Source organism: Rhyacophila brunnea, unplaced genomic scaffold (assembly GCF_057557595.1).
Source record: "Rhyacophila brunnea isolate RB1 unplaced genomic scaffold, BYU_Rbru_1.0 scaffold_19, whole genome shotgun sequence".
In the NCBI taxonomy this organism is placed as follows: Eukaryota; Metazoa; Arthropoda; class Insecta; order Trichoptera; family Rhyacophilidae; genus Rhyacophila; species Rhyacophila brunnea.
In genome coordinates, this window is record NW_028232848.1 from 26,591,388 (window position 1) to 26,613,433 (window position 22,046).

At 32.5% G+C, this 22,046-nt stretch overlaps 1 protein-coding gene across 4 annotated transcripts in view; it reads right to left on the reverse strand.

The window, feature by feature from the left end:
• Window positions 1–22,046, reverse strand: part of LOC147072876 (protein fem-1 homolog CG6966) — a 195,521-nt gene that overhangs the window by 12,200 nt on the left and 161,275 nt on the right. The window contains exon 1 of one of the 4 annotated variants that reach the window (XM_085946194.1): window positions 5,758–5,934. The exons of the other annotated variants lie outside the window; for them this stretch is intronic. The gene's annotated coding sequence lies outside the window, so the exon portion shown is untranslated. Of the gene's footprint in view, window positions 1–5,757; window positions 5,935–22,046 lie in introns of those variants that run through there. 4 annotated transcript variants of the gene reach the window in all.

Below are 22,046 nucleotides of genomic sequence, written 5' to 3' on the forward strand. Positions count from 1 at the left end.
TCTGTTTGAGTGGTTATATTATATGCCCACTTTGATGTTAGTACCAGGAATCTGTTACGTATTGGGTATAATATTTTATACTCAATTAGTGAGAATTGCACATCTTTTTAAAATGTTGGTATAAAATTGTATGTTTTTTTAAAACTGTTTCGAGGCCCCCTTTTAAATCTAATGACGAATCGACTGCGTTGTCTGCGTCAAAGAAAGTCGCCGCTGATTGTAACGTCAAGAAGTCGATCGTTAAGAGCTATTAAACGATTATGATAAGTTGAAAATATCATAATATGTACTTAACTGACGGTATTGGTTGAAGTAGGTACTAAAAAACAAAAATAAATTGTTTATTTAATAACAATTATCAAGTAGAGAGGATATTATTTAATAAGCAATAACAGGGAAAATATATTCAAAATTTTCAATAATATTTTGCATAAATTCGGTAAAATAGGTACAACTATTTTTCAATAGTACCGAGTGTAATAATTCTTAGCATAATAAGGAAGAATATTTGCAGTAATATTGATGGAACCGATAGAGAGTAAGTACCTACGTCTACTATTTTCATGGTCAATATTGAATTTGCTTACTAGATCTGAGAAGAATATTATGCAATCTAATAGAGGTACATAATACATTTATCTCGTAATGAAATGATTGAGGAAATCATGTCACATTATTAATAATTAGGTAATAAAATATTATCATACTCTAACTAAAAAAAGGTACTTGTCTTTTAAGTGGAAACCAGCAGCAAATAAATTTTGAAAATAGTCGATATACTGGATTATTTGTTAGGTTAGGTTATCATTTTTGAATTCATGAATTTTGCAGAAATCGGCTGTGAAAATTGCCTCTGTCCACGCTTGGCTTCCAGTAAACAGACTAGTACCAAAATAATTACAAGATAAAAAGAACTTTTTATATACAAAGTTTTTATTTTTTTTGTTGAATCATATAAACTTGACTTGACTAACTTAAACGATCAAAAAAAAATTGTACTTGATAGAAATACTGAATACTGAAATGTCATTTTGACATTTCATATTGATTTCCATAGTAACGCACGTATATATTAATAATTTAGTTGCTAGGACCCCAGACCCCCTAGCAACCAATAATAGTGTTCTGAAAATGAATAGAAATTTTACTTAAATATGGCTAAAAGTATTAAAAGAATGCATTGGCATCGTGTTCTGATATATTCTAAAAGCTTCAAATGTCTAGCTAGTCGGGAAGTTAGTTAAAAATCGATTGCAAGATTTATACTGGATAAACAACCACCGGACAAACAAGAATACGACCTAATAAAAACGTTGTAAAAAGTATATTATAGGTACTATTGGGGACTTTACAGTGTGTGTCAAACACTACCTTTGACAAAAATATGCCACACGGGTTAGATAAGCGACACAAAAAATCTAGCATTTTAAAAGAATCAAAAGGGTGGTGAAAGGCGTACTAATTCGTCGTCAACAAATATATCATATCTGTAGCACTCTCTACATCCGGGCATTTTTTCATCAGGCATCGCAGTGTATGCGTAGCCTGCGCATTGCCTGCCTCAAACCAGTTTCAAAATTAGAGTTTTTGGTGATGAAGTGCTAGCGCACGTAGTTCCATTATGGATGGGAATCTTTAACATCATGTCAGTGTTACCAACCGAATAATTTCGCGAAAAATGTATAATGGTATATACAAGGAGATTGGACGGTGCCTCTTCAATCTTTTTGAGTATAATATTATTGTAATTTTATCGCAAATAAGCAAAAAAAAACACTATACTTTTGAAGGATCTAAAACGAAAAATGTTCTGTGTATGTAGAAGTTGCGTGTTCAAATCACGTTGGGGTCACCACTTATCGGGGGGTGAACTCATGTGCTGTTCTTACCCCCGATGTTATTAATATCTTGTTTAGAAGGTTGCGTTGAGTGTGTAATACGTGGCATGGTACTCGTATATTCGGGATACAGTTGAATATTACACGGTGTTGGCATTTTCATGGTTTTATAATGGATAAACACGGCACTAATAAAGGACTATCACATTGGTTTTATGCTGAGTTGGAAGGTTTACATTACAATTTGAAATTAGGTTGAATGTTACGCGGAGGTGCGCGCGTAAATTTACTACATTGTTGAAAAGCCAAAATGCAACTGTTTTATCGACTGTCATTTCCTATACAATGATATATAAATGATCATATACAGTAATACGTCAGTTGTAGAATTGAGTAAACATCAACATGTACTATAGTTTCTTCAAAATACTATATTTTATATTAGTCGTGGTCAAAATAAAATTATTTTATTATTCATATTTTTCGCTGACGACTTTATCAAAGATTCGTGACAGTTTAATCAATGATTACCGTATATTCTCGGCAATTGACGAACCAACTGTCAATAAAAGTCGATCGAGTTATACGCGAAATATACGAATTATTTTATTTCAACCACGACTCTAAGAAACGATCCAAAATGACATTACACGATCGGGGGTAATCGCGGATTTACGCGGGTTGACAGCCATCGATCAAATTGAATTTTTTGTAGGGTATTATTAAAATTTCTCTTGCAATATGCTTACAATTCAATCTGATCGAAATACTACGATTGTAAAATTACAACATGTAGGTAATAGGTACTTAGGGGAAGGGAGGGAGACTTGATCCCCGTTTTATATTTGTTGTTATAACTTTTCTCCTACTGTGATTGTAGTAATTCTTTATAACCTATTAGTTGCCAAATTTATCTAGGTATTCGTTTATAATTCACAAAATGTGGATAACCGATTTAAAAAATATATATTTAACAAAATGTCAGGTGGGTGACTTGATCACTACATATGGGAGATTTGATTAGGGGGGATCCCACATATGTATGACAGTCATAATCATAAATAATACCTCTAGTTATTAAAAGAAAATATTTTATTGACCTTAAACTCTACATAATAATTTATGCTTTTAATAATTAAATCAATGCACATCATTCAACACTAAAATTGCGAAGAGACTTGCGGAAAAATGAATTCGCTTGTTCATAGACTTAAAAATTGATTTAAGTAGATTCTTTGCAATCTGATATCTCGCTTCATCACCTATGTCTTCGACTGCAGGCCATTTAAATGTCTTGTGGTCACGTTTTCTGGCAAATTTCACTTTAAATCTCTTTGCTGTCTGTTGTTGAATCTGCCCAACGTAACGATGTAGCTTCTTTTTGTGTGAAATAAAGTTGACAATTAATTATCTAATCATCTACCGTAAGCTCAAAGTCATCATCGACGTCTGATTCGCACTCTGTTAAAAAATCAGCTTCGAGGACTTAGGTTGTAAAGAGAATCAGGCGATGAAAGAACGGGAACATCATTTTCCGATGAACTCGAAGAATTTTGAATTTGTTTCAAATTTTTCATAGTTTTTAAACTTATTTTTGCTTTTCTGATTTCCATTCTATATTCTTTGTCCCCTTTATGTTCCCTGGCAATATATTCTGCCTCAATAGCCTATAGAAACTAACTATGGGAGATGTGATCCCTAGGGATCTAGTGTCCCACAGTAAACGTGATCAAGTGTCCCCAATACTAGTAAAATCAAAATTATTGAATTAAAACGGTAACTACAAACGAAATTAAAACAACTACTAACAGCAAATAAATCTTGAATATATACATATAGACTGAATAAATACAGCAATCACTCACCGTTATGTAAAAAGCAGATATTGAAGTCCAAAGATTTAGAAAAAAACTTGTCTAAGCTGTCAAAAAGAGTTTGGTCGGACGTGTTCTTTACTCCATTGATTTCGAAAGCTCTGAATATACTCTGACGTCTATGGTATATGGCGGGCAGCCAGTGTTACCAATATTGAAAGATTTCTTTTACACAATAACGAGTTCTTGGTGGGTGAACAAGTCTCCCAGGGGATCATGTCTCCCTCCCTTCCCCTACCCAGGTTATATTAATTTTGCTGTAGCTGCGTTATTAATATAGTCTGATTATCAAGTTACATGATAGTGATCGAAATAATAAAAGCGAACAGCTGACATCGATTTTTGAAAACAATTTATCAACAAAATATCAGACTATGTATATTATAAGTTTATAAGTAAATTTACATGTGGTAAGTATGTAACAATAATTACAAGATAAAAAGAACTTTTTCTATACAACGTTTTTAAATTTAATGTTGAATTATTATGCTCAATATGCTCAAACTTGTACTTGATATGAAGTAAATAAAAAACAAACAAACAAATATAGAATACTGAAATGTCATTTTGATTTCCATAGTAACGCACGTATATATTAATAATTTAGTGGCTGGGACCACCCCCTTAGCAACCAATAATAGTCTTTTACTTTTTACGGATTTTTCTGATATAACTTTCCATACAAACAGAATTAACTGAAAATGTATTCAATTCTGCTTAAAGATGGCTAAAAGTATTAAAAGAATGCATTGGCATCGTGTTCTGATAATTATATTCTACAAGTTTCAAATGTCTAGCTAGTCAGAGAGTTAATTAAAAATCGATTGCAAGATTTGTACTGGACAAAAAACCACCGGACAAACAAGAATACGAGCTAATAAAAACGTTGTAAAAAGTCCTACGGATTATCCATTAGTTGTACCAGATTATGAGAAAAAACTAATATAACACTTAACACTATTTTAATTATTAAACAGTCAAAAAATACAGATTTACAGAATGTACGAGTATCATAGTATTGATAATAGGCTTCATAGCATATTATATTAATTGTACACTACACGAAATTCGGCGAACAACATGGAACCAATTTCCACGGGTGATAGCTTCAATGAGAACCCTGGGTTCCAAGAAAAGTGGAACAATAAAACAAGTATAAACTAGGGAAAATCTCGTGTTTCCGAAGTTATGAAAAATACAATATAAATTTAACAATAAAAGGACCCCATAGCAACCAAATTGTTTACCCACCTGTGACATATTTAATTGTCATTAAAGATGAGATGTTTCGAAAGCAAACACAGCCAACTTGACTTGCTTGAACGACCTGGATCCCAAAATGGGTGCAAAATAAAATTTACCAAAAAAATTAACTAATGATTAAATGACCCCTTCATACGCTAACACCAGAAAAGGTCCTATAAGCTTAGGTATAACAATATCTAGATTGGGGCAATTTTATTGTCCCAACAAGCCACTGGTATAGCAAAATATCACAGAGAATTATTGGAATACGTAGTGCATTTTTATAGACCAAGATACATCAAATAATGACCATCAGACTTAAATTAGGTACCTAGGTACCTACCTATTGTAAATCTTAAAAAAAGAAATGGCACCGAAAAGTCTAATGAACAAAATAAAACATGATTAACTACTTTCCACGAACATTAACTATTTGAAAGGGTAATTATGAAATGATTAGACTTTTTTCAAAAGTCATGTCAAACGAAATATCAGTAGTTTGCATTTAAATGTTGAAGAAATAAAAGCAGCAATCGTATTTTTTTCGATTCACTTCAAAATTAGATCACTCGAAAAATCAAAAAATTACAAAATATATAATTACTAAAAATCCAATGAATTGTTGTTCTATCATAGAAATAATGATAAGAAATCAAGTTATACATGGCATTTTTACATTCATACATTTGCATCGTCAGGAGATTAGGTACGGACTTCACGACCAATGGACAACCAATTTATGTAAATTACCAAATAACGCAAGAGATGCACTAATAGTATTAATAAATATTTTTGCATACCTGAATTTAAAAGTTGAATAAATACCTCGATTATGTTAAACGAAAATTAGTTGAATTAAAGATAATTTACACAGATTGAAAGTGATCAACTTTATATTTATGTTAAAATATTTTCACTGTCAATTTATTGTTGGTTTCACAGTGCCGCGAGAAGGGGAACGCATCAACGGCATCTGTACACTCAATCAATTATCATGTCCAGTGTGATTGACTTAAATATTGACTGAGCTGAGGCTCGACTCGTCTTTGTACAGTGAATAAACAATAACATATTGACTTTGACGTTTGGTGTCTACGATTTTCTCAAAACATTGCGAGGATCATTTGAAAAGTAGCGCACGCAAGCCATTATAAAATACGTATGCGTACGATAGGAACAGTGAGGCGTTAAGTAATGTGGATGCCTGATGCACCGACTGATTTTGAGGCGCCCTACCCAGTGTTGCCAACTGTCGCTGAGAAAAACATGCCAGTTATGAAAACAAGATAAAGCAGAAAATGAAAGCAGGAAAAAACGCTAGATTTTGTGAAAATAAAATTGCAAGTAAATTTAATTATTCTACCAAGAACGAAATCAATACCTTTGCTTTCGCTTATCGAAAAAATATTCAAAAATCGAAAAAATGTCGATAAGTACATGTAAATTTCAAAATTGACAACAAATACCTATATTGTGTCAACGGCGTTCAAGTTTCGATTCATGTTTGAAGACGAGAGCTTCTTTCTTGTAGGACAGACATAGCGAATTAAAGAACACACATTTAAGACTAATGATTGTTAAATTATTATTTTATATTATACGCGGAGATTCGGAAAAATATACAAAAACATTAAACAATGCATGAAATTGTTTCATTGTGTTTTATTTCTCACTAAAATAGGTACCGATATACATGCATTAAGTATCTGATAGTCAGAAATTTGATGCGCATGAAAATAAAAAAAAACTGAATATCTAGCGTTTTTTCAACACATTTAAAAGCTGTTTGTTGGAGGCATCAAAAAACGCTAGTAAAAACGCCACAAGCCAGATGCGTTTTTTGCAAGCTAGATCCCTATCGAAAAAAGGTAGATCTGGCAAGAAAAACGCTAAATTGGCAATGATGCTCCTACCTTCAACGATTTTTTTTTATAATAATTTCGTGTCCATGAAATCTACTATAAAAGATGTAAGTAAGTATATAATATATGCAATTTATGCCATAATTTGATGTCTTTTAGTTAAGTAGATAATTATGTTTTGTTAATTATTCGCAAGTGGTGCAAAAAATCATGATGACAGCTAGGAAAATGGTTAGTAAAATCATTGATTCGATTTGAATTATAACGTAGGAAGCTTTTCTTTAGATGAATTTGAAACACCTCAGACAGTGTAGTTATAAGAATTAATTCGCGTGCGTAAAAGGGTAAGAGCACTAGCCCGGCTAGTGAATGGTGTGATTTCGACTTCCACTCGATTTAACGTTTTTTCAGGGATTTTTTCTGTATATATATTTTAGAAGTTAAGAACCCAACGTCATAAAATCTTGTATAATAAGTTTGGTACCCACTGAATAATAATAAAAACATGATTTAATCAAAAACTAAAATTACTTGCAATATGTACATAAACCATTTTGTTATAAATATTTCGAACGCCTTAATAGTGGTCAATGTAGAAATCGAATCTGCATAACGAATTGATAACCGATATTTATTTGTACATAATTTACTTTCATATTATTTGTTAGAAACGCAAAGTAAACAATTCACAATACTCTCAGGACGACCGCCATGTGTATTCACCGATCTCAGTGTCACAATTCTCAGTTAAATGCAATTATTATTCGAAGTCAATTTTCCCACCAATTAGATTGCACTATACGCAGGTATTCGATGTATACTTACATTTACAAACAATGGCGAGGTGTGAAAAAAAAGTTTATCACAATAATTCGATGAATGAAATAACCTTGCAATCTTTAATACAAGACAATAATGAATTACTACATTCAGTAAAAATAAATAGATCAGTATGTCAAAATGTATATACAATGGATGTATATTTTGACTGAACACTATAATTAATATTGAAAGCGTAAATTTTGTTTGTGTTACGACGTTCATGAAAGAATCGTATGATACCTATAAAGGTTCTAGTTGGTATACGCCACCCTGCCAAATGATCTCATTGAGCGCTCGACGTTGGAGGTGCACCATTCTGGTGAAATAATTAGGTGGTTACGCTACCTATTGACAAAGGAACTTGGAGGTATAAGGCGAACAATCTAATATGGTGATAGTTTAGATTCAGCTGAATTAAATAGTTGAAACAGCCAAAGTAAACAGTGTGGTACGCGTTTCAAAATAAAAATTACAGAAAATTGGAAGCATAACATTGTTTTTGTTTCATTGAAACGGTAGGTTGGATTGTAGGTACCTTGGAATATAGGTAGGCTTACCATAATTATGAAACTGGAAACCGGGACAGGAACGGGATATATGGCAAAGAAACAAATTTAACCGCTAAAATTGTTTTATTATTAAAAGTATGTAGGTACCTTTAAAAAAGAATGCAGGTCTGCTGCAGCAGAAATTTAAATTATTTTATTTATTGTACCAGTCAGTCATGAGTCATGACAATTTATTATTGACAATCATTCATACGCCGAAGAGCCGCGACAAAATGCCAAACCGGCCGGGCTGTAAAAAAATTGACAAAATCTTCCTCACTGCGCAATTTCAAACTTTCCGCTATTGATCATGATGATTAAGTTTATGTAGGTTGCCGCTTTAGAATATTCATAATTCTGAGTAAATTGCATTTTGTGCATAATATGCATTTTATAAATAACGTGCAATTATTTTCACCGTTGAGTTTGTATAAGAGACAATGTATGTAAATGTACACAATAAAATACAAGCCGGTAATGATTCCAAACAAATATTTTTATCTATTAAGAAAGGCATTTGTTCTCGTTATTTTCACTTTAGCCATTTAGATATTATTATTCTATTAAAATGACGTAGCGAAATATTATTATGTTGGGTCCATTTAGCATTCGTTCAAATAAGCATTTCACTACGAGGGGGGTCCTGTAGCGTCACGCCTGAGCGCAGTCGGTCGCAGGACGCAGACCTCCAGGCTCAGCGCACGTACATTATACAGTCACGCACGTAAGTGAAAATTACATCTTTATTTAACCGACTCCAATAAATCTAATATCAAATGTGTTTACACGTGTTTCACTAATAATTCACCTATAATAAATCCCACAATAACAATAATTCATTTTATCTGGAGTTAAATGATCCGCTATGTTGAATTCACTCTTGTCATCGTTAACGTTTTTGGCCGTTTTTTTAAGATCTATTTCAAAAATGTATAAATCTAATGTAACATTTTCAAATTATCGATTACTTATACCTATCGCACGACGAGCTAAAGTCGTCTATGATTACATACATAGATGCCGTGCACTCAATTCCATCCGATTGATACAGTATCCGTTTATCAGTATGCTATAGCTTAGTTTGTATCGAGAGGTAGCTCGGCTGACGGCCACCGTGACATATATTTCATAAAATGGCTCGTAGAGCAATCATTTAATTTGAAAACTAGTGACAAGACAGTATGGCACGCACGAATGAAGGTGACACATCACGATGGATGCTGCACTATTCGCTAAAACCAGTTTTAATATACAGAGCAATAAAATTCAATCAGGTCGTACGGGGACTTACAGATGTATAAATAACACGTTATATAATAAATACCAAATACGACCATGCATTCTAATTTTATTTATCTGTGGAGGATATAAAATTAAATAAATAATAGTAAACAATAAATATGAAGTGACGTTTATTGGTCAGTTTTGTAAGTAACAGTCATGAAATACGTGAGTACTTTAGTATCACAATGTAGGTACATATTGTATCAAAAGATCATAATGTTGCCAGAAGTATTAGGCTGTAGGTATATTAGATATAATATATTTGGATACGGTAGCATAATGTTTTTTTCCAATAATGTAGTCAATAGTGTTTAGAAAATACATATCTAAAAATAAATTCAATATTAAAAGGAATAAACTGATGAGGACCTATACACCTACACGTTTTTTTTTTAAATTCAATTCATTGACTCGTATGGCGGTAGGGTGTTGGCGACAGCATACCAGTGTTCTCCGAACTTTTAATATCTGACCGGTGAAAATAAGATACATATTCCGCGGACCGCTACGCAGAAATAAAAACTATTAAGTATAGAAGAAAGATAACCACAATAGTTAGATTGTGAATACAAAAAAAAAAAAACATGATATGAAATTCTATTATTAATTGAGATACGAATTAGTAAATATACAGTTAATAATAGGACTTTGTAGAAGGAAGGTTATATTTAATTTTAAAAAATAGTGCGAAATCTGCTGCTACGTCATTGCTACAATAATTATTGTTAACTCTGTGTATTATCTTCAGTGTTGTTACGGAGGGATAGGGCACTGCATTGCCATCCAATCGGTTTCCCTGTTTTTTTTTTTATTATTGACACGGCCGAAAAAGTCTTCTTACATGATTAGGCAGTCGAAAATATGCACAATAGTAGTTTAAATGCAATGTTTCTTAACCTTCTTACATCCGCGGACCACAAAAAAATCAAAATATGTTTTGCGGACCATCAACATTGGAATAAAATAATACATATTATATTTACACTATTTTTTAAATAATTATCGAAATATAATACAACCCCACATCAAATATTGGGTTTCTAGGTAATTATTTTTGAACTGCAGTACATTTTTGCGGCCCACCGAAAAATCTTCGCGGACCACCGGTTAAGAAACTATGGTTTTATGGATATGTTAATTAGAGATGGATAATATTCTTCTTTAAGTTATTATACAACGTCTGTATTTTTTATACCTGCACACGAGATTGGCATCAGAAGACATCTTAATTAGATTTTCCTTTTACGGAGTACCTACCTCTTGAGTGCGTATAAATTGATGTCTTCCTTGAAAGGATTATTAAACTATATTATCCATAGATGTGACGTAACAAGAAGTATTGTGGTCTATATTGTAATAATATGTTTGCATAGTGAACACCCTCTGTTGGCAGTGAGAAGGTATGATCTTACCCACTATATCTGATGGTGAGGAAATTCCCAATTAGTGCATCTCATCGAAATAATAATTGATGAGTGCCATACTCATTTCCAAAACTGTTATACTGTTAAGTATACATAAATATGCCCACTCGATTGGGCATATTCCATCGAAAACGGCACTGTACAAAATCATGCGATGCGTCACTTTCTGACATTAGTACCGCGGTGTATGATAATTATTTGATGTATCGGTGCGCGGGCGAGCTTAATGCATCCTTAAATATATAATATAAAATACTTAAATATTTGTAAAATTGATATTTTCATATAATATACACAGATTTATGTAGGTATATTATAATATTACATTTTTCTCAATTTGTTTGGGGGTGCTGCAGTTCCCCAGTGCATATGGACGAGCCGCCACTGCATAGTATATCCCTACGTCGAAGTCTAGATAATATAACCGTGCAATATAGATATATACTATTTATTTAGTATTCTTTTGCTCTGGGGCACTGTCCAATAAACGCATAGACAGTAATATTGATTAATATCACGGCAATTTTGCTATTACGGTTGTCTATTTGCAATATTCCTCATAAGACATTATCTTGGATAAATACTCGTACCTGCGTGTGAATTATAATTGGTGCTTACCTGTTACTAATTGCTCCGCTTGATTTGACTGAATTCGACATAATAATATGACAGCAGCTAATGTGTATAATTTTGTTCCATTTGTAAAAGGATTTCCGATCAAATATGATATACCGCATGCAATTTTTACTGAATTTAATAATTTCGATTGCAAACTAAAGTAGTGTATAGATGAGAGGACGTATCCAAGACATCTTCATAATGCTCTAAATTACAACACACTACTTTCTCAATTAAAGTGAATGTCATTTCCATTAAATATCTAATAATTATATACGTGTCCATCATTAGATACATTGGGTCGGAAATCCTTTCTTGCTTAAAAATACAGAATAAAAGGCAAAAAGCTTCTGAATTATATTATAAACCGTTACCCATGATACGGACAATCATTTATGATTGGTTTTTGTCGTTCAATTCTCTATTAATCAGATAATTCATAGCATACTTTGATGGATGCTAGTAGAATAATATGTAGGTATTTAATAATATAAAAGGAAAGTATTGAAAGATGACAGGTAAATAGTGTAATACTCCGTTTACACGTAAGTGGATTTACTGCTGACGGTACGTATTATCGGCCATAACAAGAAAATGCAAGATTGCATGCATGGATCAAAAAAAGTTTAGAAGCTTCCAAATTTCTACGCAATATTTGGTGATGCGCATGCGCAGTAGAACGATAGTGGCGAACCTGTCGGAAAAATACGAACTACACCGCACAGAACAATTTGACGTTTACCGATTATCTACGAACCTGTCAAATAGCACCATACAACGACAAAATCGCGTCTCGCTTACGCTTGAAGAATTAGATTGGAGAGACAGTCAGCACTTTTACGTGTAAACAATTATTATCGCGATAGTTTATGTTTAAAATACACACCATTGGTGCCAGTAAATCCATGCACGTGTACAGGCGCTATTATTGTACAAAAATATGACGACTAAAACGAACAATTGGAAAACTATGTAATTTCCACAGGCTTAAAGTTGATTTATAATATAATGTAATTTTTCGCCTGTTACCCTGTACCAAATAAAACATGTACGATTCGACGGAAAGAAATTTAAATTGGCAACACATCAAATAACATTGTATTGTCTATTAATATAGAAAATGTATTGAGTATACCTAATGTGCGAGTAATGGAGAATGTAATAAACGCAATCGCTGTATTACTTTCGATGAAAAGGTACAATTCATCACCATCCGAAACCTTCATTTATCATTCCTTGTTCTTTCTCTCCCTGTCGTGAATAGCACACTTACTTTTCTTCGACGGATAATAGTCTCTAGAACTGATTACTGTAAACATAGTATAGTAATGAACAGTCCGATAGTAAAAAAAGTAAAACGTTAAGGTAATCATCATTCATAATAAAGCAAAACACAATTTTGTGCTAGTAATGTACAATTTCGAACGAAGGCCGAATGATCACGTTATTGGAATCGACCTCTCTGAAATATAATTATTACTAAACAAGACAATTCTAATGGAAAGATATTTTCAATAAAACACAAACAAATAATAATATATTATTCGACTGACAACACTCGTACAATATTACGTTTTTATTGCAAACATATTATTTCAACTACTTAATGGACTATTCTATTCATTGTTCCATATTTAAATTAATTATATTATTCATTTAACAATATCACCGAATACTACAATTTTGAGAAGATCACATGACATGAAAAGTACGAAGAAAAAAAATTGTCATTTTTAAAAAATACAACGAGAACAAGTGTATAATAACGTCTACTTATACTCACTCACGCAAGTGGAATATATCGATTTACGAATCAATTTCATTGAACAGAGCTATTGTCATCAGAGGTGAGGTTAGTTCTGCATCTTGGGAGAAAAAACAATTATTGATGCCTCCAGATTTCCAGAAACTTGGAGCAAAATCTCAAACAACCCCTACCAGGATGACATTAACAAAAGTTGACGTACTAGTAGTGTAAGTCGTGTGATTGAATCCGAGTACATAATCAGAGGGACGCGCATTGTTTTATGATTTGTCTACTTTAGACGACCTCTTCTGTTCACTCATGGCTGAGGATCGTGACCACATTTGAATTTCGACATCCTTTGAGCGACCAAGACTTTCCATCCTTATCGATCTCCCGCTTCTTTCGGGGCAGAATGGATGGTGCCCCCAGTCAGCTCTTTCACTTGGTCGCTCCAGCGCGCAGACGCTCTTCCTCTGCTTCGCCTTCCCTGGAGGCCACCCAAAACCACCAGTCTCTCCAGGTTCTCCGGTCCGCGCCTGACAATATGTCCAAAAAACTGCAGAATTCGCCTCAGACATATTGTCAAGAGACGTTCCTTTATCTTCAGTCTCTGGATGATTGACTGGTTCGTCCTATGCTCCGTCCAAGAAATACGAAGCATTCGGCGCCAACACCACATCTCAAAGGCATCAATTGCCTTCCGTTCCCTTGCTTTCAGGGATAGTATATACGAAAAGTTAAGGTGCAAGACCGGGAAGCGGTCGTGGCTCCCAATCATCACCTCCATATCTTGGTATCTCCCAATCAATACCGGCAAGTTTTCCAGTCGATAGTAGTAGTATCTACTAACAAACAATGCAGAAGTGTGGTTTGAATCTTTGCTTACTTGACTGTATCAAAAGTTTTTCGAAAAAGTCAATAGATGACTGAAAATATTAGATTAATTACGGCGCGGAAAAAAACCGGAAATTTCCGGGTCCGGTATGGTAACGGCACTGCGCGTACCTCGAATTTGTCTACATAACATAATTCGTTTAACTGAGACCACAGTGTACACGAAGAGTCATGATGCCATGACGAAAGAAAGTGCGTCTCTCTAATTATGTAAACGGATTCGATCACACCACCCGATCTATATACCATATTATATTATATTTCTAAAATTTCAATAAATTATTCGAATACTGTGAAATTAATTAATACAATGACGGAAAAATTGACAGTAGTTAATATTGTATTTATTATTAATTAATGAGATTGGGCTTATGTGTCATGTCATGTTATTGCTAATGAATTCATAATAAAGTGACACAAATTGCTTCGAAATTAGCACTCTCATCAATATACTGCCACAGTTCACGACCCACAGGTTTCCAACCGATGGGTCGCGATCCCGAAATGTGTCGCTAACTAAACAGTTACTTATCCGAAAAAATATTGACTCATGTAAAATTCAATTTTCATCAGCGTCTCGGTGTTAGAAAAACAAACCTTTTTCGATAGGAATTTCATATTTAAATTTATTTATTTTTGTGTGAATGTATGACTTTCGGGAAATCAACGTGTGATTAACCTAAAAGAGATAAAATCATTTTTTTGTTGCTAGAAACGGTTTCAGTATAAAATATAATAATATACAAGTGGAATATATTTTGTGCCAGTTACCGGTGGAAAAGATAAAAACCAGTTTTCAAGATAATAAAAAGTGTAATGTTTGAAGTCAGTAAATAAAAATGGAAGTATAACATTTTCTGGTTATTTTTGGGTGCTTTTTTCACCCTATTAAAAATACCTTTTTATGGAAATGTATAAGGGCTTCGAAGGTTACTTGGCTAATATAAGAGGGTCATCTGTGCTATATAATATATACATATTCTATTGCTTAATTTATAGTAGGTACCTATTATATATGTCAGTGGCGAATGGTGACTTTTGGAAACAGATAGGCTGTGGAGAAAGCACACTCGTTAGATGTATTTACGGGAAATAAGAAGATAATCTGACATAACTACTGATGAATAGCTAGGTACACAAAAACCGATGAAATTTCTAAAGCTCACTGATAATATAAAATTAAGCAATTAATTTGAATTATGTATTTTCTTAAATATAAACGCAAGATACGCTCAAAATATATTGAAAATATCTGTTGTTGTGAATCTGTTCCATAACAATTTATAATTTAACCCGTAAACTAGACATTTTAAAATACTTCAATATTTAAAACACAGACTTAGATACAATATCAGATTTCAACTTACATAATTGGCTGAATAAATTGTCTTAGTATATGAATACTCTAACTGACGAATTAAAATCACGAGATAAATTATTTATTATTTTTAACAACAATCAATATTTATATGTGATTGAATCCCTAGAAATTATTTTTTCAAATTATCTTATAAATTATTTTGAATAAATGTGCACTTACGTAAAATGTAAGCGCTCCTTAAATAGCTTACCAATTTATATGGGCCGCCGCAGACGTCTTGAAATTATGAGAAATAAACTTCATATAAAAAAAGTTTTCGATTCACGCGAACGTAATCCATACAATATGTGAAGCGAAACGAGATGTCGCTTATTTTTTTAAACCTTCGAGACATGCCATAAATGGTGCTTATTGAAATAGTGGAAAAGATCGTAAAATTATTATGACAATTATACGATAGATGTCGTTGGGCATATTTAATATATTATTATGTGATTATATTACTTAATATGTCAATATAAAATTTAAAAATATTTTCCTTAAGAAGGTAGGCTTTAAATAATCCCCTAGTATGGAGTCTTCGCCACTGATATATGTATATTGATAAACTGTTCAATTTCTTATCGTCATTTTTTTGTATTCGGGACTGTGTAGGTTCTTCTCTCGACGAAGTTTCGAGCTCGTTGCATAGCATTCTCAGGAGAATTCTTGAGAAGGAAAGATGAAGGAAGAAGAACACAAGGTAACAGCCATAATAATAATAATACTGACCGTAAAAGTCTCGACAAATATATTATTAGTTATGATACCTAGGTATCGTTAAGTATATATTATGGTAAATGAAAACGTAACGAAATCTTTTATTTTACTTGTTGTATCTAGTAATGATTGACAATTATTTGTTATGTTTTGTGTTCGCAATAGACTAGAAAATTGATGCAATATTTACTATTATAAACACTATATAAATAACTGAATTCAATTCAATTCAAGTAACCTGGCCCGATTACTCCACTGTCACGAACAAGGGATGAGACAAATTTATTCACAAAAAACCCCCTTCCACACCCTGGCACGACAGTTACGCTGCAAAATTAAGGTTTGATTATTATAACATACATAATTTGAAAACACTTATAACCAATATATAAACGATATAGAAATATACTTATTACCAATAGCAAAAACCTTTTTGAAAAAAACACGACACCCAGCAGGATCCTGCAAAAAGATTTTTTCTATTGGTTATATATTTCTCAGAAGTGTTCTCAGATGATGTATGTTCAATAAAAGAATGTTACATTCTTAAATCTTGTAAAATATTCGTTGAATAAAAAAAAGTTAATTTGATTTTTTAATATTAAAATACACGCATAGTTAACGTCAGATAATATGTGGTTTATAGCCCGAAAAACCAGTAAAATCAGATTTAGTGAAAACCATGTCCTATACATAGGTACGTAATATTTTTGTGTTAGTTTATATTTAGATATTTCGGTATTGAGGACACAATAACAAGTTAGTGAGTACGACAGGTCATAACGAGGGGAAATGTGTGGCTTCGCGATGGAAGCTACGAGGCGTGGTAGGTTGATAGACGGGCTACGAGCGGTCCTCAGTCGCGAATATTAACTGTGGACATTTTCAACTCAGTAGAGAGTTGCATATACAGTCGGTAGGTAATTTAAGCAATATAGGAAATGAAGTCAGCAGAGTGTGGTTATCACAGATGGCTGTGTTTAGCAGTCGTTTTTAATATAGTATATTATTTAGAATATTTAAAAACGTTTTTTTGTTAAATACTGTAAATTTCAATGATAATAATTATCATAGACAATGATTGATGTCAAATCGTACCGAAAAGAGTTACGTCATTCGTGTTATATGAAATGAAAAAAAAAAAGAAAGTTGCGAGGGCGTGATTCATAATGGAAATATTATTCAAATATCAAGAGAAAGAGATAAATATTGCCATGATGAATAAATAATATTGGATGTTTCACACACCGCCATACTTGAACCGACTAAAGCGCGTCGAACAGCAACTTTGCATAATCACTTCGCTATGATGAAATACTGTCTTATTTTTTGTCAGTTACCGGTGAAGTGTCTGCTTAACTTCCATCTCAATATAAGTATTACAAATGACAAGAGAAAATATTATCATATGCAAGTAGGTATATACTCACCTTAAACTTATTATGCAAACGCGGTCAAGTACTTAAGTTCTTTAGCAATAAAAAATCGGTGGTAATATGTAGGTCAAAATTTTGTTAATAGTGGAATAATGAACCGAAGAATGCTTAATTATTAGTGTACAATCTTGAGACATTAAAAATCTACGAATAGCGTATTGTCAATGTGGCATGAATAGGAAAGGTGCATGTTGTACATAACGGGGAAAGATCACAAAAGCAAACAATGGATAAGAAGACAAAATAGTAGGTACACGATTTAAGAGATTGTCAAACGAATAAAATGGCAATGCGACGTACATGTTGTTCAGCGAGTGGCACACCGCTGTACAAACATAGTGGCAGCGAAGAGCTAAGGACCAATAAGAGTAGAATGAGTTATGGGAGGCCTTTATCATTTTGAAAAAAAACCAACCTACATTTTTATTCGCTTGAATGAAACAGTAGTATTTCATTATACACAGTCTAAGCCTAAGCCAAACTAAAATTGTATTAAGACGTACAAAAACTGTTGCTCGAAACGCGAATTAAACCCATGGGAAAAATTATTACTGTTATTTAAAACCAATGCGTAGTAAGTAGTAGGTATTTAGTTCACATAATTTAAAAATAATCAGCACCGGTTTCGTCCGCTTCAATGGGATATTGTCAAACGATGTTTGATTAAAATTTGTCTCATTGCAGCGGACGAATCCGGAAATAATACAATTATTATTTGACTATGAGAAATAAGTAGTATATATATGTACTTATATTATAGTGTTTTATTTTAATTAATACAATATCTTTCCGCCAAGAATTTACAGTTAACGCAGTTAATACAGATAAAAAGTAGAAACACTATGATTCGCGTTCTATTAATTGGCCGAGCCAAGAAGAATCCAAAATGTCGTTGTATTGATATATTTTTTTCATCTTCATAAAATTCAGTCAATATTTTTCTGTCCGTTCTTATTTACTCGCATTTAATGGAAACAGGAAAAAAATACCATTCGTCATAAATGTTCATGGAATAGAAGTATGTACATTATTTCAATGGACGTACCTATAGAAAACAGCATATACCTATATGACCGACAGACTTATTGATATAACAGATAACTGGCGAAAAGAAAATTAGCACGTAATGAAAACAGGAAAAAATAATTTTCGTCGTAATATTCATTGAATAGAACAAAATCCTTTCAGTAGACAGATATAATAGAGCAGAGATGATTTATGGCTTCCAAGCATTGATATAACATTTTGAAAAGAAAATATCAACATCTTACGTGCAAAATTGGTTACCTTGACACCAGCAGAAAAGTTTGGAATATTTACTTCTAAAGAAAAGTCATAATGTGTGTAGTTTGCCTTGAAGGGATTTCTTTTATTTAATTAACTATACATATTTACTATAACTAAGCCTATTCTAATTCATATGATTATTAACACGAAGTAAAGTGTACATATTTACAGACAAATGCTTACTTACTATAAAACCTATTGATTTATTTACATTGATAAATTCTGGCCTTTAATAAATCAAAGCAGTGTAATATTATTTTCTACAGAATTATTGTTTTAGTTGACAGTTAATTAGGTTAATATACCATTATTAAGACTATCCAGATCAATGACCAAGGGTCATGGGTTCTCTGTCAATATGTATTGAATAGAGAGGCATAAGGATGTCAACGATAAACTACTATTTGGCAATAATATAATGTTGAATAAGACAGGAAAATGCACATGCTTATACTAATTTACTTGTAGAAAAGGACAATATTTTCATGCGACCTAATGATTTTAACTATTATTTCAAATATGATATCAGTATTCTAGAGACCTTGAACGTAATTAATTTTTGAACAACGTCTCCAAACCAAGATACATAATATGTCTGTATATTGTATAAATACATTTGAAATGTTTAAGAAAAATGGACATTTTTTTGTATAATATACCACGTGTAAAGAAATGTCATTAAGTTTTAGTGTTTCATCGGAAGTAGCAACGCATGGTGGAGTGGGATGTTGTTTTGATTGGACGACGTGAGATATCCAAACTACATTTTAGTTTCATAGCAATGTTTGCAGTTGCGGACATGCGTTGGGTTTGAAAAAAATATTGTGTACGATCATATTAATTTGTGCAACGGCAAAAGAGGAATAATTTCTATGCGACCATAATTTATGTACATTGTACTGTATGTATATATTATTGATATATTGGTCCTATGGGTACTTAACCGTGGGCCCGCGGGCGCACGTACACCCGCGGAGCTATTTTCGTACGCCCCCGGCAAAGTATTAAATAATTAAAAGAAATGATTAGTTCTATAAAAACCTTCAAAGCTAAAATACAGCTTTGGATAAATATTTTTTCGGAAATTTTTTCTTGTACATTTTCCAATGATAAAAAAAGTGATTGTATTATATTGTTGACGTAAAATTATTTATCAGTTTTATCACTCATCTTAAGATGCTTTTAGAGCAATTTGAAAATAGATTCCAGCAATTTTCCATTATCGAACCGATGGCTCCTTTATTTTTAAACCCCTTCAATACAGACATAAACATTACTAAAATTGCGAATTCCATAGCGGAAATTTTTCAAGAAGGCATACTAAAAATTGCAGACGAAATATTAGATATTCAAAATGACATTATCTTAAAATTTGGACATTTAACATTTGGAATTTAGCTGACCATACAAAGTAATTTTGAAAAAAAGAGCTTACAAAATTAAATCCTGTTTTGGTTCCACATATTTGTGCGAATCTTTATTTTTCACCATGAACACAATAAAATAAAAAACAAGATCTCGACTTACTAATACCAACCTTGATAATATTTTTTTACGATTGAGAATATCATCTTACACTAGTGACTTTGAAAAGTTAGTAAGTGAAATGCAATGTCAAAGATCGCACTACTAGCCTGTGTTATTTTTAATATCTTTAAAAAAATCTTTATTGTATTTTATCTCTTTTTAATTTCTATATGTAACTGTATGGGTATTTTATGCTTGTTTTGTAAATGCCCTCACAGGCGTTTAAATGTAAATAAATGTATAATCTACCAATAAACATAATAAATGTAACACAATACTTAAATCTTGTTTTTTTAGAAATCCGATGTGCGCCCGCCACTATTATCCCAAATCTCAAATGCGCCCGCTACCGCAAAAAGGTTAAGAACCCCCGGTCTAGGGTTTAGGCAGTTTTTGCTATCGCATAATATGGCACCTACGAGTACGTTAATTGGTAGATTGCCTACATTTTTTAAATTAAGTAAACTACATTTTTAGCAAAGGACTTGGTTTTACTACTATAATACGATTGAAAATACTTTTGTATTTTGTTATAGCCGTTCTTTTAACGTATTTTCTGTAAATTAATATAAATCAAAGATAGAGGGTTGTATTTTCAAAATGAACGTCAAAAACGTTTGCGGTGTTGATGTTACATAATATGTTTTTAGTATTGGAATAAGTTACTTCTGTAACTAACACCGATTTTGAAGTTGATTTTTCTACTGGATTGAATTCTATTAAGTTCTTCTATACACAAAAACACTTGTTCAAAACTTTAACCTTTAAATTCTGGCATTCATAACTCATTTTCACGAAGTGGTGGAATATGTTTAGTTTGAAAATACACCCTTCGATTAGTATTACAATTTCTGCCAGTTACCAGCCGCCAAACGTAGTGTGGCTTATAAATCTGTGGCTTTAGTTATACAATATCCATGATGGAATAGTAGCCATAAAATTAAATTGTCTTGAAACAACAATGGATAGTATGATTGAAAAAATTACATAAAAAATAGAAAGTAACATTAAACGAAGAAGAGTATATTTTCAAGAATGTACGTGAAATAATAGGGTAATCGGCCAGGTAATGGCCATGGAAACAAGAAGCGACTATGTATTGCAAAGGCGGAAGAGATAGAAATAATTATTATTTTTGCGGAGTTTTCAGCGTAACCAATTGGTCTGACGTTTCAACTTTCAACATTGCATTATGAATATTGTACTGTACGTTATTTTATTAAGCTATCCAGATCATAATATGTATTGGTGTTATTAAAACATTAAATAAACCACATAATCGAGCATAGCTTGCATCCTTATGAACGAAAACGGGCAGATATTGCTGTAAACTTTTTATATTATCTAATGCAGCGTTTCTCAAACATAGCATAGCTACGAACCGGGTCTAGGACGATTCGGCGCCGGGACAACTGAGCGCCACGCAATCGGATGAAATTCAAAATAGACGTTAGTGAATTATAGGTTAAATATTAATATTTATATTTTAATTATTGTATTATTATCTATTTAATACTTTTTGCTAATAAACTATGCACACGTAAATAATGATTTAATTGT